At 39.9% G+C, this 13,823-nt stretch overlaps 1 protein-coding gene across 2 annotated transcripts in view; it reads right to left on the minus strand.

The window, feature by feature from the left end:
- Positions 1-13,823, minus strand: part of FAM120A (family with sequence similarity 120 member A) — a 405,119-nt gene that overhangs the window by 312,861 nt on the left and 78,435 nt on the right. The window lies entirely within an intron of this gene.

Consider the following 13,823-nt stretch of genomic DNA (forward strand, 5'->3'; position numbering starts at 1 on the left):
ATTGTCGAACAATACTTCACATGCAATTATAACTAAGGAATTAGTGTTGTAATAAAAACTAATCTTACACAAGGGCATTTTTCAAGCTGACACAAAGGTTGTGATCAACATTACAAAGGTGTTAAGCAAGAAATGCTCAATTATCAGATGTTGTAATGCTCGAGAGCTGATGTAACAGTAACTTTAGTGCTGCCCCTCACGTCACAGTGGTCATCTACCTATACGTGACAACCTATGTATTATGTTAATCAAAGCACTAATAATTTGGCTGTAAAGTGATGCACCATTTTAAATGTGCATTCATTTAGACTAGAGACTTACGCCCTGGTGGTGTTGAAGTCTAATTACACATTAGAAGGATTAAACTAACATTGTGTTATAACGAAGGATCTAAAATAAGTCTGTATTGAAACAATATTTAATTTCTAATAATGAATGTTTTAAATGTGTGCAAAAATAGAGAAATGGAGTTCTACGTTATACTGACTGAAATGTATTAACAGAGTAATTTTGTTTAAAGTTATAGTAACATGAATGTTAACAGAGAATCATTAAGGTAGTATCTATAGTTTACGTATTAAATTGCGTTTTATTTGAATGTATTTCGTGACTGCACAGAAAATGTCAAATCATCTTGTTAACATGAACTTTCCTGTCAGACTTTGTTCCCATGGGAAGACTAGTTTGGTAACAGATGACTATTGTTTTACACAGAGAATTGTAAGTACTGCACTTTGATGATTATCATAATACATATATTGTTACGTATGGATGACCACTGAGAAATGAGAAACAGCACTAACGTTTCTACTACATCAGTCTCCCCTTTGATGGCGAATCAAGCCATCATAAAATATCCTAACTAGTTTTCAATGAGACATCTCAAAATGCCTAAGGATTACTCAGGTGAGGTCCTCTGAAGTCCTCTAACTGCTTGATGTTTTTGTAGTATATACTCCATCTGATTTACATTGCAATCACCCCCCTTCCTTGTCTATTCTTTACTCTCTTCAGCTTCTTGAATAATTTGAAAAGACCAACTGCAACTAGGGCACACAAAGCTATATTCAATAGGGGTCTCAAAATGGTTCCAACTGTTCCTCTCCCTAGATCTCCAAACCACTTTTCATAGCTGAAAAACCCTGTTACTTCCCATGCAACCGTTGCTGTTAACTCTTTTAGATCCTGTTTCATGTTAGTCATGTTTGCAATGTATTTTCTTATCTCCTTACTGTTGTCAAGTATGTAAGCGCAGCACTATTGAGCATGCAACATCTTGCAACCTCTACCTTCCTTTGCAAGAAGAATGTCTAACACAAGGCAATTTTGGAAAACCATTGATCTTATGGCAGCCATTTCTGTTAATAATATGGCACTTGCAGTGTCTGTGGATAATATAGCTATTATTGTTGACGGCTTTCTAATCTGGAGTCATTCAAGATGAGACCTATTGATTGAATTATAGCACTAAAAATATCTCTGACAATCTCAGAAACACCAGCTCCTCTCGACTCTGGTGTTTTACTTCCCATTCCACTATGGATCAATAAAATGGGCCACATGATAGATCTTTGGGAAAACTACTCCCAGGTAACATGTACCATACCAGACTTTCAGCAGCTTGCAATAGGTATTCTTGCGACATATGAAATAAACACCTGGGATGAAGGGGTCTTGTCCATTCAACATAAAAGTCCAAAAGCTCTTAAACAAAAACATGTCTACATTCACTAGTTCCTACAAAACGTTTCAGTCTTTGAACTAGATCTGTATACACATAACTTCCTACATGTTGCCAACCTAATGCCAGGAGTCCTTGATTTCCAGCTACTGAATGAGCTTCATCTTTTCCCTATTTTGTAAAACTACTCTCTTTTCTATTTTAGCCTTCATAGCGCTTCTCCTCTCTTGAATTTGTCCAATGAATTCCTTCTCTACTGGGTTAAGAATGCACGTCAAATTGTTCTTGTGGACATGAACTGTACCAAATGTTAATGTAGGATTAAAGAAACCCCCACTGTGTCAATGTTTTTCTCCTTTGCAGTGGTAATCAAATGTTTCATGATTTGGACAATCGAAAACACTAAGTCATAATTTGAGTTGTTAATACTCCTGGTGATACAGAAATGCTAATAACAGACTACAGGAAATTCCATAGTTTAAGGGTAAACTATGATATGTAATTCCCTCACTGATGAAGGCACTGTGTCGAAAAATCTCTAGCTTCCATGTATCTACATACTCGTATAACAACTTATAGTACACATTTGCAGATAAATCACCTCTAGACCCATCAATGTTTAACTATTTCTCATCATAGTACAATGGATTGTGATCTGCAATGGGTTTGCTAAATTTGGGTCACTTGTGGTTGTAATCTGTTATGAATCAATTGCTATGGGCAGACTCAATCCAATGAGCATTAATATAATCATGATGCCTACTACTACCACGAAACCTATACACATGTATCTGCAATTGCTCCCTCTGTTTTGATTTGACTCAATGAGTTCTCTAATTTCAGACCAAAAGTTCAAATTCAAAAATCAAAAGCGGCTTTAATATATCACCATCTCTTTTCAGCCCTTTTTGTTTGTGAGCAAAGCAAAATCAAAAATAGTCTTTTAAAAGGACAAATTACTCACAAAATTTCCTTGATCTTCTAGAGAGTTCATCAAGAGTTTTATCTAATGCAAATGTTAAACACCTATTAAAAGTTCAAATGTCTCTCATAAAGACACAGCTCATAATCACTAATAATCACTTCCAAAATGTAATGTCTTTGTTCATCAAGTGGCAATGAGATTTCTAAGATCAGCTCCACTGTAATTTCAATCTCCAGAGTATTGAGCTGGATTCAAATTGTTAAACCAAAGGGTTGCAATTTCCTTCTCCCAGTCATTTGCACCAAAATATGTCAATTCAAGTGCTGAGTTTTTTCCAGCTTGGTATTCTCTATGATCGTCTGTTTACTAGACTCTCAGAATCATGGTCACTTTGACTTGACTCTTTAGCAATAGTTGAAGGCACTTGTACAGCTTGCACTGTTTGCTCTTTACGCCAATTATTTCCTTGTACAGCGCTTTTATCTACAGCAACTGGTCCTTCATCAGCATCCGAGCTTGCATGAGTCAACTGATTCTGTCTCGACCCTTGTGTACCATTCACTGTTGTTGATTTGCTCAGCCCGCCCTCCCTCCACCCCCAGACTGCACTTGTGCTGTAGCAGCCACATGTCCAGCCCCAACAGCTTGACTAACTTGATCACTTTCACTCACTGTAACTGACCCTTCTGGAAACGGTGCGGTCATCTAGGGGACCTGGAACTTAGAGAGTGTGGCTAGCGTGTACCCAGTTAGGGAGTTCAGCACACTTCAGTGCTGTAGTGGTTACCAAAACCACCTGAAGAGGGCCTCCCTAACTTTGTTCCAAATATATTTTTATTATGTGTTTTTTCACCATGACCAGTTACGTGGACATAGGACATGGCAAAGCTCCTTCGGTGGCTCCGCTGTAGCTTCTCGAACCTGATGAGACAAAGAAAGAACCACATCAGGTAGTCCTTTGCAATAATCCAGCACCAAGTAATATGCAATATTCGCAGGCACTACTGGCAATCCCATGGCTCTCCTCATGATAATCTCATGGGGGACAGCCCAGTCTTTCTGTCGGGCGTACGACACATATGCATCAAGACAAAAAGCAATGTGTCTGGCCAGTTCAAAGTGGTGGATGCACATACGTTTCACCAGTCTGGACTCCAGGATGCCATTAATCTGTTCGACAAGTCCAGAAGCATCAAGTCTGTAGCTGCAATGTAATCTTTGCTCAACTTGCAATGCTGCACACAAATTAAGGAACTCACTGTTGAAATGAGTTCCTGTGTGTGACTCTAGAGAAGTCGGGAATCCAAACTGTGGAGTGAGTTCCCTAAGTAACAGCTTTGCTACAGTGAGGCTATAATTTCTTCCAATCAGGTAGGCTTCAACACAGTGTCAGAAAACACATACAACTAAGACTTATCAGTCCATTGCACACAGGTAGCTGTATGAAATCCAGCTGCATCCTATTGAACAGTCCTCCTGCTCTACCTATAGGACACAGTATGACAACTGTGCGTTTTCCTACATTCATTTGCTGACACGTGACACATCAGTGGCGCACAACTTCTGTAATCACTCTGAATCTGGGGATAAACCATGTCTATCTAAAGGGTCTGGCCATAGGTGACAATGAGCTATTAGGCAATATTGTTCTTCCATCACTTAAAACCCAAATATCCTCCTCCTTGCTCTAACCCAACTTTGCTGCTCTTCTTCTGTCACTCCTTCCTGCAATTTCTTACTGTTAACCCACGTATCAACAGCTGTTAACATGAAATTTTGAACTGTTTTATTATTCCATTCTTCATTAAAGGAAGTACAACGTAAGGCACAATATTGTGCCACTTCAGAAGCAGCATATGTATTACCTAAGGTTACATAGTCAGTAGAATTCTTGTGTGCTGCACACTTAACAGCATCAATTTTTGCCGGTAGCTGTAATGCGTTTACCAGACTGTAAATCTTATCGATTCGGATATGGGATCCAGAGGAAGTCATGATCCCTGTGGGACCACAACTGTCCAAAATCACGAATGACACCAAATCCATACTATCAGTGAAGATTGCCACTTTGAGCTGTTCAGAAACACAGCATGCTCTGGTAAGAGGGAAAGATTCGGCTACTTGGGCAGAAGAGATTCCTTGAAGCCAGGAAACTTCGATCACACCTGAGACTGTGCAAACTGCATAACCAGGTCTCAGGGTACCATTTTTATCTCTTGAACAGGAGCCATCAACAAACACGACGTAATAATTTTTAGTTAAGGGAACATCTTGAATGTCAGGTCTTGGCTTGGCGCACAAATCAGTCGCATTGAGACAGTCATGCTCAACCTCATCCTCATCGTCATTGACATTTTCAACAGGATTTGGCAGAAATGTAGCATGATTCAAGACAGTTCATCTCTTGATGTTAACATTCAGAGAAGCAAGGATGACTTGCTCATAACAGGTCAAACATGCACTGGTCAAATATTTCATTTTGGTTCGAGTTAACAATATTTCCACAGAATGGGAAATGAACACATTCAGGGAATGACCCATAACAATGCCTTAGCACTGTTCGATGCTGAGACTCAGCGTGGCGACTTTCTTCAAACAACCAGGCAGCGTTGAAGCCACTAGTGTGTTTGTGTTTCCATGCAGCTGTGTCAAAACAGAGAGCACATCCATCCCTCTCACAGCAAAGCAAAGAAAAACATTTGTTATAATAAAGGCATTCCCAGAGCTGGGGCTCGACATAAGCTTTCTCTCAGCTCTGTGAAAACACATATGCTGTTGTCACCCAGAGGTACTGATCAGACAAATTTATGTGCCAGCCTCTGTAAAGGCTTGCCCAAGAAGGAAAAGTTTGGAATCCACTGGCTGCTGTAGCCAACCATTCCCAAGAACATTGAGACTTCTTTCGGTGTGGCAGGGGGGTTCATTTTCATGATTGCTGAGATTTTCTTGTGACACTTACCGCACACTTTTCTCAATGTGTTTACATAAGTACAGGGCTTCTTACTTACAATACTATAATTTTGCCGGGGAACCTTTTGTCTAATTCTCTCTTAAATGAGGCAAAAGAGCAATTGTATGTCTTCTGCATATCTCTAGGGTGTTTCATGCAACGGGTACGTTGTGGTTGTACTGCACTAAGACTGAATGACAGGGCATTTTAAGAGATTCCAGATTCTTTTGCAAGATCTGATTGAAAATGGATGGTGACTCTGTAAACCCTCGTGGAGCTCTGCACCATACCAAAACACGATTGCCAAATTAAAACACAAAGAGGAATTGACTTTCCTCATACAATGGTATGGAGAAAAATACTTGCATAGATCACAGTAAACCATTCTGCTTCACTTAGAATTTGGAATAAAATCACTGCAGGATTTGGTACTGTGGGACAACATGAAGCAGCAATCTCATTTATCTTCCTCCCGTCCTGGACTATGCAGTACTTTCTATTGGGCTTCCTCCGTCCTAGAATGGGAGAGTTCTATGGACTCCTCATGATCTCGCTCAGGACACCTTGTTCGATCAAACAATTTATCAGAGGAGTGATTCCAGCAATTGTCCCTGGAGACATGTTATATGTTTTTTTTGGGATATACTGCATTTGGCATTATTTTAGTAGGCTCAACTCCTTTAAGTCCTATTTCCTTTTCTGAAAATCACAAACTTCAGGTGTCACTGAGTCTTTTAAATCTTCGGGTAATTCATTACATGTTGCTACCAGGTGCTGCTTCACAATTTTTAGAGGACATATCTTCCTCAATTGTTTACATTGCAATTCCTCAGAGTGTGCAGGTAATAGAACAATTAGCTTACGCAGTAGGTCACTCTCAAGCAAGCTTACTGGACCTGAATCACAGATCATAAATTGGAGCTCATCTTAAATTGAACCTATTTGTACGGGGACATACTCTCTTACAGGGTTCATCAGGTGTTTGTCACTCCTACAACCTGAATTCGCTTTCATGAAGGGGTAAATTTGGTACTTCCGCAGACCTAACTGTGAAATGTGTAGCTGCAGTGTCAACCAGGAATGACACCATGACCCATTACGTTGACATTTTCATAGGGACCACGATGATCTACTTTCAAGCATGCACCTAGCATGCAATCTTCATCATTTGCGCTATCAGCTTGAAGAATGTTTGAACATTCCTCATCACTCAGGTCCATCAGCGGAATCTGTGATGCAATCTGATTAAAATTTTTATTTGCAATCTAATTTAAATTCTGTTGGGTAGAAACCACTTGCTGTTGAATCATTGGGGCTTAGGGTACCTGCATCTGCTGTCCTGGGGCCACATTTATATTTTGCACACTGGGTCTTTGAATTTGAACCGGATTATTGCTTTGCAATTGAGCAACTCCAGTATTCTGCATTTGATTATTCACATTATTGAGGGGATACTCAGTTCTCCAGTAACCAAAGTTTCTGCACACGACACAAATTAGTTCTCTTCAAAGCTTGAACATCAAGGACACTCCACTTTGATCTACCTGAACACCACATCCTCTGTCACTAGACTGAGCAACATTCGTCAGCTGCTATGGAACTCCTTGCATACCACCAGTGTTCACCATCATCTGCGGGCTCTGAGTAGATTTCTGTGCAGCTTCCAATTGCAATACCATAACCTTCTCTTTCAAATTTTTGTGTTTCAATTCTAAATCTGTTAAAATACTTTGCATACCACAGGATTTCATCAATCAGTTTATTCTGCCCACAAATCACATGCTGTTGAATCATTTCACTTATGTCTGGCTTCAATCCTTGCTCAAATCTGAACACAAAATGACCCATATCTTTGGCTTTTATTGTCTCTACCTCTATGATGTTTTTTGCAGCAATCTTTCGTAGCATGCATGAATCGACTCTTGACTCCTGTGCTGTCCTGTCAATCGTCTGCCAATCAATGTATTTCAGAGAAACAATGTTTTTCAAAAATTCAATCACCGTGTAATACTTTTCCATCACTTCTTCAGATGGTACACCCTTTACGGGGCTTCTTCGAGGTTCACAATCAGGCCAATTGAGATTCACATTGCATTCAGTCCTCAAATGAGTCGTAACCACACTGTCAAACAACGTATTCAAATCTTCAACAAGCATTTTCACAAATTTGTCTATCTGCTTGTACCGCTCCACTAGTTTCTCTCTCAATCTCGGGTATTCATTTGTGAATGACAAAATATCACTCCTACTCCATGGTACATAAACATTAACTTCCAACTGGTATTTTTCTCGTTGGCATTTTCACATTGTCCTCTGCTTGATTTGCTTCTGCTGGAGGCATATTTTGCGTTGCTTACTTCTGATCTCTTTGCTTCACCCATCTACCTTCCCACTTATCTATAGTTCCCCATCCCTGAATATATTATCAATTAATTAATGTGCAATTTCTTTCCAGATGATCTCCAACCTATAACTCCTCTTTAAGAGCTTTGATTTCTCCAAATCTCCATCATATTTATTGGCTACTTCAGCTAATCTCTCATTAGTCGTCCTGTATGATGAGCAATGAAGGTCTTTGCACATGAACCGTAGCTCATCTTCAGTATAGGTTACCAATTGGGTTGGGTTGTATCCAATGTTTCTAAAATCATTTCATTTAAATCCAATTATAATCTAGGCATATTCACTGATCTCTCGCTCTCTGGTGTCTTTTCTCTTCTTGTATTGCAGTTTGTTATACCTGTCAGACCTTCAAGGCTCAATTTATTTAACCAGTCATTCAGATGTTCTGCAGTAAAACCTCGTATTTTTTTTATTGCTATTTGGTAGTACTTCTGCTCTCAAACGACCAACATTCTGCCGAATCGGAGTATTATAATTTTACGTGTTCTCTGGCATATTAAAGGGTATCCTCCCACTTTTGGAATGCTGCAATTTACACTCTGGATCCTATCAGGTCTGGGCACAAAACAAGGTGGGGTTCCCTGAGGAAACCTCGCATCATGAGTAAATCCTATCTGACATGTCATTGGCATTAGATCTGCAATTTGTGTAGGGGTTAACGGTCTTAAAAGAGAAGCTGTTCTCTCTATCTCAGGAGTTGTTGGAATATACTGATCTCTGCATAACGGTTGGCGATATCCCATCAGGTGTAAAAGATGTATCAAGAGTTGTTGGGACATTTAATGAATGTACATTGCTTCCAGACGTGCATGGAGCATATAAAGGAACAACAGGATCTTTAGTCATGGGAACTGTTAATGCATCTGGACCCATATGATTTGTCTGCTTCTGAGGTATCGTTATTCCTACACTCTGTCCTGTTAAGACAGTACGGAAACTCTGTACTCTGAGTAACATTTGGCATTGACTGAACTGGACTAAACACTGGGCACAGGTTGATTTGGAACACAGTTTTGCACAGATGGATTCACAAAAGGTGACTGTACCGCTTGGTTCACAATAGAATTTGGCACAACTTGTTTCACAACAGGACTTGGTACAGGCTGAGCTGTGTTAAAACCCTGAACTGTTTGATTCTCTTTTGGAATCCATGTCCCTGAATTTGCTAGTGTACCTTGTACTATCTGATTCAGGGTCTGTGCAACTGGAACAATTGCCACATTCAGGGATACATTTTGTGCCGCTTCACTTCTCATCCCTACCTCAGCTAAGTATTAAGGTGGCAGACGATTCATCAGGATTCACCCTCATTTTATCCTCTGCATCAGTTGTCTTTTCTGCCTTTCCTGTCTTTTTCTTAGTCATGGGTTTATTACTTTCTTCATCTTTGTTTGAAATAGCTGGGTACATTCTGACTCCCTTAATTATATCTGCTCTTCACATTTTTTGTTCTGCATCCCATCTAGCTTCGGCAACTGTCTTTATTGCTTTCTGCATTCTGTTCTCATACTTGTTTGTCATTTTATCTCTTGCTACGAGTTCCCAAATGCTAAGGGCTTCAAACTGTGCGGGTCTTGGGGGCGGTTTCATCTCATACAATATTTGCTTCAAGTTGTCTAGAATTGTAAAAGTTTCATAACAGGGAAATCTAAAGCACCTTCTTTCTCAGTCATCTTGCACCACTGGTGAAGTCACAAACATGTATGAAATCCTTTAACAGACGGCACGTAATGACCTGGAGCTACTTCCGGTGGGGTCTATATACCTTCTCTAACTGGAATGAGCACATTATCTCTTAATGCACTCTTTAAAGCTTTGAAAAATGTTATTTTATTGAATTCAGTTAGTCACAATAACTTCTCATCAAATCAGGAAGTAACTTCAATCCCACAATCCTTTTCTAGTGATGTCTTCAACCAATAGCAATGCGGCACAGTCCACCAATACCAGTGCAGGTTCACACTGACCTATACCAGCGCAGCACACAATGTCATACTCACTTCTTTCAGCAATGCACCCAATTCACAATAGTCTCTCACACAATTGCTCTCACACACCTAATGCAAAATATTGCAGGTAATAACCAACAACCTGTCTGCATACTACGGGGTAGTAACTCAAACATTTCAAAGCTGGACAGAGATGCACTTTCTGGCTATAGCTTTCACAATTATACAATGAGTGAAACTTGACCAGCAATTCTCACTCCAGGTGATACAGATCCTCCAATTGCACTCAGGAATCACTGATTAGCAACCAAAGCTCACTCACTCAGGGAAAACTATTGGCACGGTCCAGGACGTCTCATGGCAGGCACCTCACTGCAGACAATAAATTAACCAAGTGTCTGCTACACTTGTTATCTCAGGATTTTGGTCCACGACAGACCCGTCAACAAGAACAACCACAGAAATTTTTTAGCAATAAGCGGCATAACGAAAGGAGTAGGACGACTCCGCAAAACGCTTCACAATATCACACTTTACTGCAATCTTCAGGCCCAAAGCAATACAAGCGCAAAACCCTACTAATACTCACACCTCTGTCTCATCGGCACTACATTGGATTGAGGAACACGTGGGCAAAAAGAAAAAAAAAAAAAAAAAAGAATTTGGAAAAAGTAATCTCTGGCAACAATTCACTAACTTAGAACTCAAGATTCCTGAAGATGAGAAGCAAAACCCCTTTCTGCCCTGTATCCTAAGCCCCTTGGAGTAGTATCTTCCTCTGTGCCTTTGTCCTTTGAAAAGCCTTACTGAGACAGAGACTTTTTTCCCAACACATGCAGAAGACATTTGATCAAGCTTCTGGCATGCTGACGCTTTCCCTTTTTACCTGCCTTATGCCCATCTTAGTTATTGACTTGTTGTCGAGATTACCTTTTTCCAAATTATTTTTGTCCTTTTTGTATTTTTACCTTAGAGTTCCACCCTGCACGTCTTCCTCCGATTGGCTACCTGCAAGGTTTCCCCTGTGCCAAGCTAACTGAACTTTGATGTCTTGAGCTGCATTGATGCTTGCTAAAACTGAGCAATGTTTAGTCTCTGTATATCAAGTTATCTTATTGTCGCTATGTGTGGTCTTCATTGAATGTCTAGATCTCTTATTGCTAGTTTGTTTGATCTTATTTCATGGTCTTGGTCAGCCCTTGTTGATTCTGTACCTTTATAACTTTGTCTTGCAAATTGTCTACATGACTCTGAGACTAAGTTTGTAAGAAATCTCTTAAGTTTATTCCTGACTGGAGTTTTCCTTGTATGGCCAAATTGGTTATATTGTGAAATTTATTTGGTTTATATTGAAACAGTAAGCCCTGCGAAGGATGAAAATGCTCTAGCAGAGCTCTACCCAGATATCCTTTACATGAGGATAGCGAGGCAGCTAACTATTTCAAGGTCGTACATGACATCACAATAAATCAGAAATAAAATACTACATCTACACATGTAAATAGACCACCTTTACCACCTTTAGTTTGCTTCTCTAACCTTTGGTCTATTTGCTATTTACATTTTGCCCCTACCCACCACAGCATACAGCATGAGACAAAGCGTCCTCCCACTTCTGCCACTAGCTGTGTTGCACCGTGACAGCCTGCGTTATTTCCTGATCACGTGCACATATCTGTGTAAACAAACGTGCATTTTAGAACTAAGGCTGGTGGGTCGATAAGTTTACCAGTGTTTTTTCCATTCTTTATTCTTTCTTAATGTCTTTAGTCACCCTTATGCATTTTAACAATGCATAATGGTAATTCAAAGGTAGTACCTTTTCTTTGTACCACTAAGTATCATATTAACCTATAATTTGCATTAAAAATGAAAAAGGTTTCTTTACTTGTTCCAGGAATTCCTGCCTGCAGGAAGCATTCGTAATTTCCATTAAACTTTTATGAGACGGCTAATATCTTTTAAATTTACATTTTTCATTGCAAGTATCGAGGTACTACGCTTAGCCATTTTTTCTTTATGTAAAATAAGCTTGCAATAAAATACCTTCAGAAAAATGAAGCATGGCAGGACCATAGCCAGGTCTAATGGCTTTACCAGAGCTTGCTGTCCCCTGCCCATATCCAGGAGCCGAGCATCATTGTGTTACTGTCCACATCAAGCCTACCTCTGTTACATTAAAACTAAAATCCAAAAATGAAATGCAAAAACTAATTTTTAAAAAGTATTTTTTTTCTTCTTTTAAGAAAACAGTAGTTAATTTGGATTTCAATTTTTCAAAATTTTAAAAACTACTGGGAATATCCACTTATTTACACAAAAAAAGAATGTTTTGGAGGACTCCCTTATACAAGTCAGCTAATAGGAACAGCAAAGGTTTGTTATTTTTAATCTGCTCCCTGTAATGCACTTTGTTCCGACTAATCACTTCATTATTTATTTGCAATTCTGTGTGGTTAAAGAACTTATTGGAGCTATTTTCACACACTTTTTAGATCTCTCATTAACAAGGACCATTTGATTGTTCTAAAGTTATATGTATACTGTACTTATATGGGCTTTCAGTCAGCTTTCATCATCATTCATCGGTTATTGTGTTATTCACAATTGTACTTCTGCCCACTACAGCTAACCGCACTGCATGGATGGCTTCGCCGACTTCTGCCAAAGGCTACCTTCACTGGGTATTACTGCATTCCCTCATTTCACAAAGCGTACAGGTGAGATGTGTTTCCCAAGGACCAGGTTAGTGGCTAGGGAAAGTGTTGCAGAGTGGTACAGGTATGTTCAAAGGAAAAGAACAGAAAAGTGCCACAGCAGAAGCAGCGACTTATCCACGTGCTATCGCTGGAGCAGAGAAGGCCATCAAGGGATTGGTTAGTCTCCCCTAGTTCTTGGCCGAGGGCGGCCCACATGCGAAATCACTCTTTTATGCATATCACCCTGTATTTTTCACCTTTTGATGGATACTATATTTTTTTGCAGGCTTTAGAACTCAGCGCACTTTACCCTTCTTACCACTTGTAGAGGTCCTGTGTTCCTCACTTTAAACATGGTACAACTGGCATACTCCTAATGGTTAAAGTTAACTTACAAATAGGTCTTAGTGTATATAGTACAAGGTGTAGCCAGGGCCTGGAATTTAAATGAGACTGGTGGACTGCAGCACCTACTGAGCCATCCATTACAGTGGAAGTACAAACATGGCTTGATGCATAACACCGTAGCCTGACTGTGGCAGTTTAAAAACTGCAATTCGACCAGTCATTAGACATTACAATGTCAAATACAACTTCACATGACTGCGGAGGTTTACACAGAACTCTGGGGGTACACTTGAAAAGGATAGAAACAGGATGCCAACACAATTATTATGTATCCACTGTTTGGTTGCTGGAAAAACCTGCTTTGTTCCACCAGATTTCTGTCTCTGTGCTTATTGGGGTACAGTGACTGTCTAGATCTAAGAGGAACACAGAACACTAGACCTTATCCCTCTCTTGAACCAAAGACAAAGAAATGGACTCCTAGCGGCATAAGGACTACCTCTAAAGCTACAGGGACACAACCAGCTACAATAGGTATTTTCTTGCAACTGTCTAGCTGACCAGTGGAAACTGCATCCTGCTATCTGGCATCTCCCTGACACACTGCCAGTCTTTAAGTGACACCCCAAGGTCATTGGGGACTTTAGAAGTGTACTCCTGTGGTGGGCTGGTAGCAGGTCTAATGCCAGCATGAGCATTTCAAATTTGTCCTTTTGCAGAAAGGCATTCAAGGGTGAAGGTCCAGTTCTGGCCTGAGCGTCCAGTCTTTTTTCAGGACAAGAAGTAGCGTGAATAGCACTCATAGCCATTCTAAGAGACTAGCATCAGGTAGATGGCACACTGGGAGAAAAATGTAAACTGTACATCA

The sequence above is a fragment of the Pleurodeles waltl genome, chromosome 9, assembly GCF_031143425.1.
Source record: "Pleurodeles waltl isolate 20211129_DDA chromosome 9, aPleWal1.hap1.20221129, whole genome shotgun sequence".
Classification (NCBI taxonomy): domain Eukaryota; kingdom Metazoa; phylum Chordata; class Amphibia; order Caudata; family Salamandridae; genus Pleurodeles; species Pleurodeles waltl.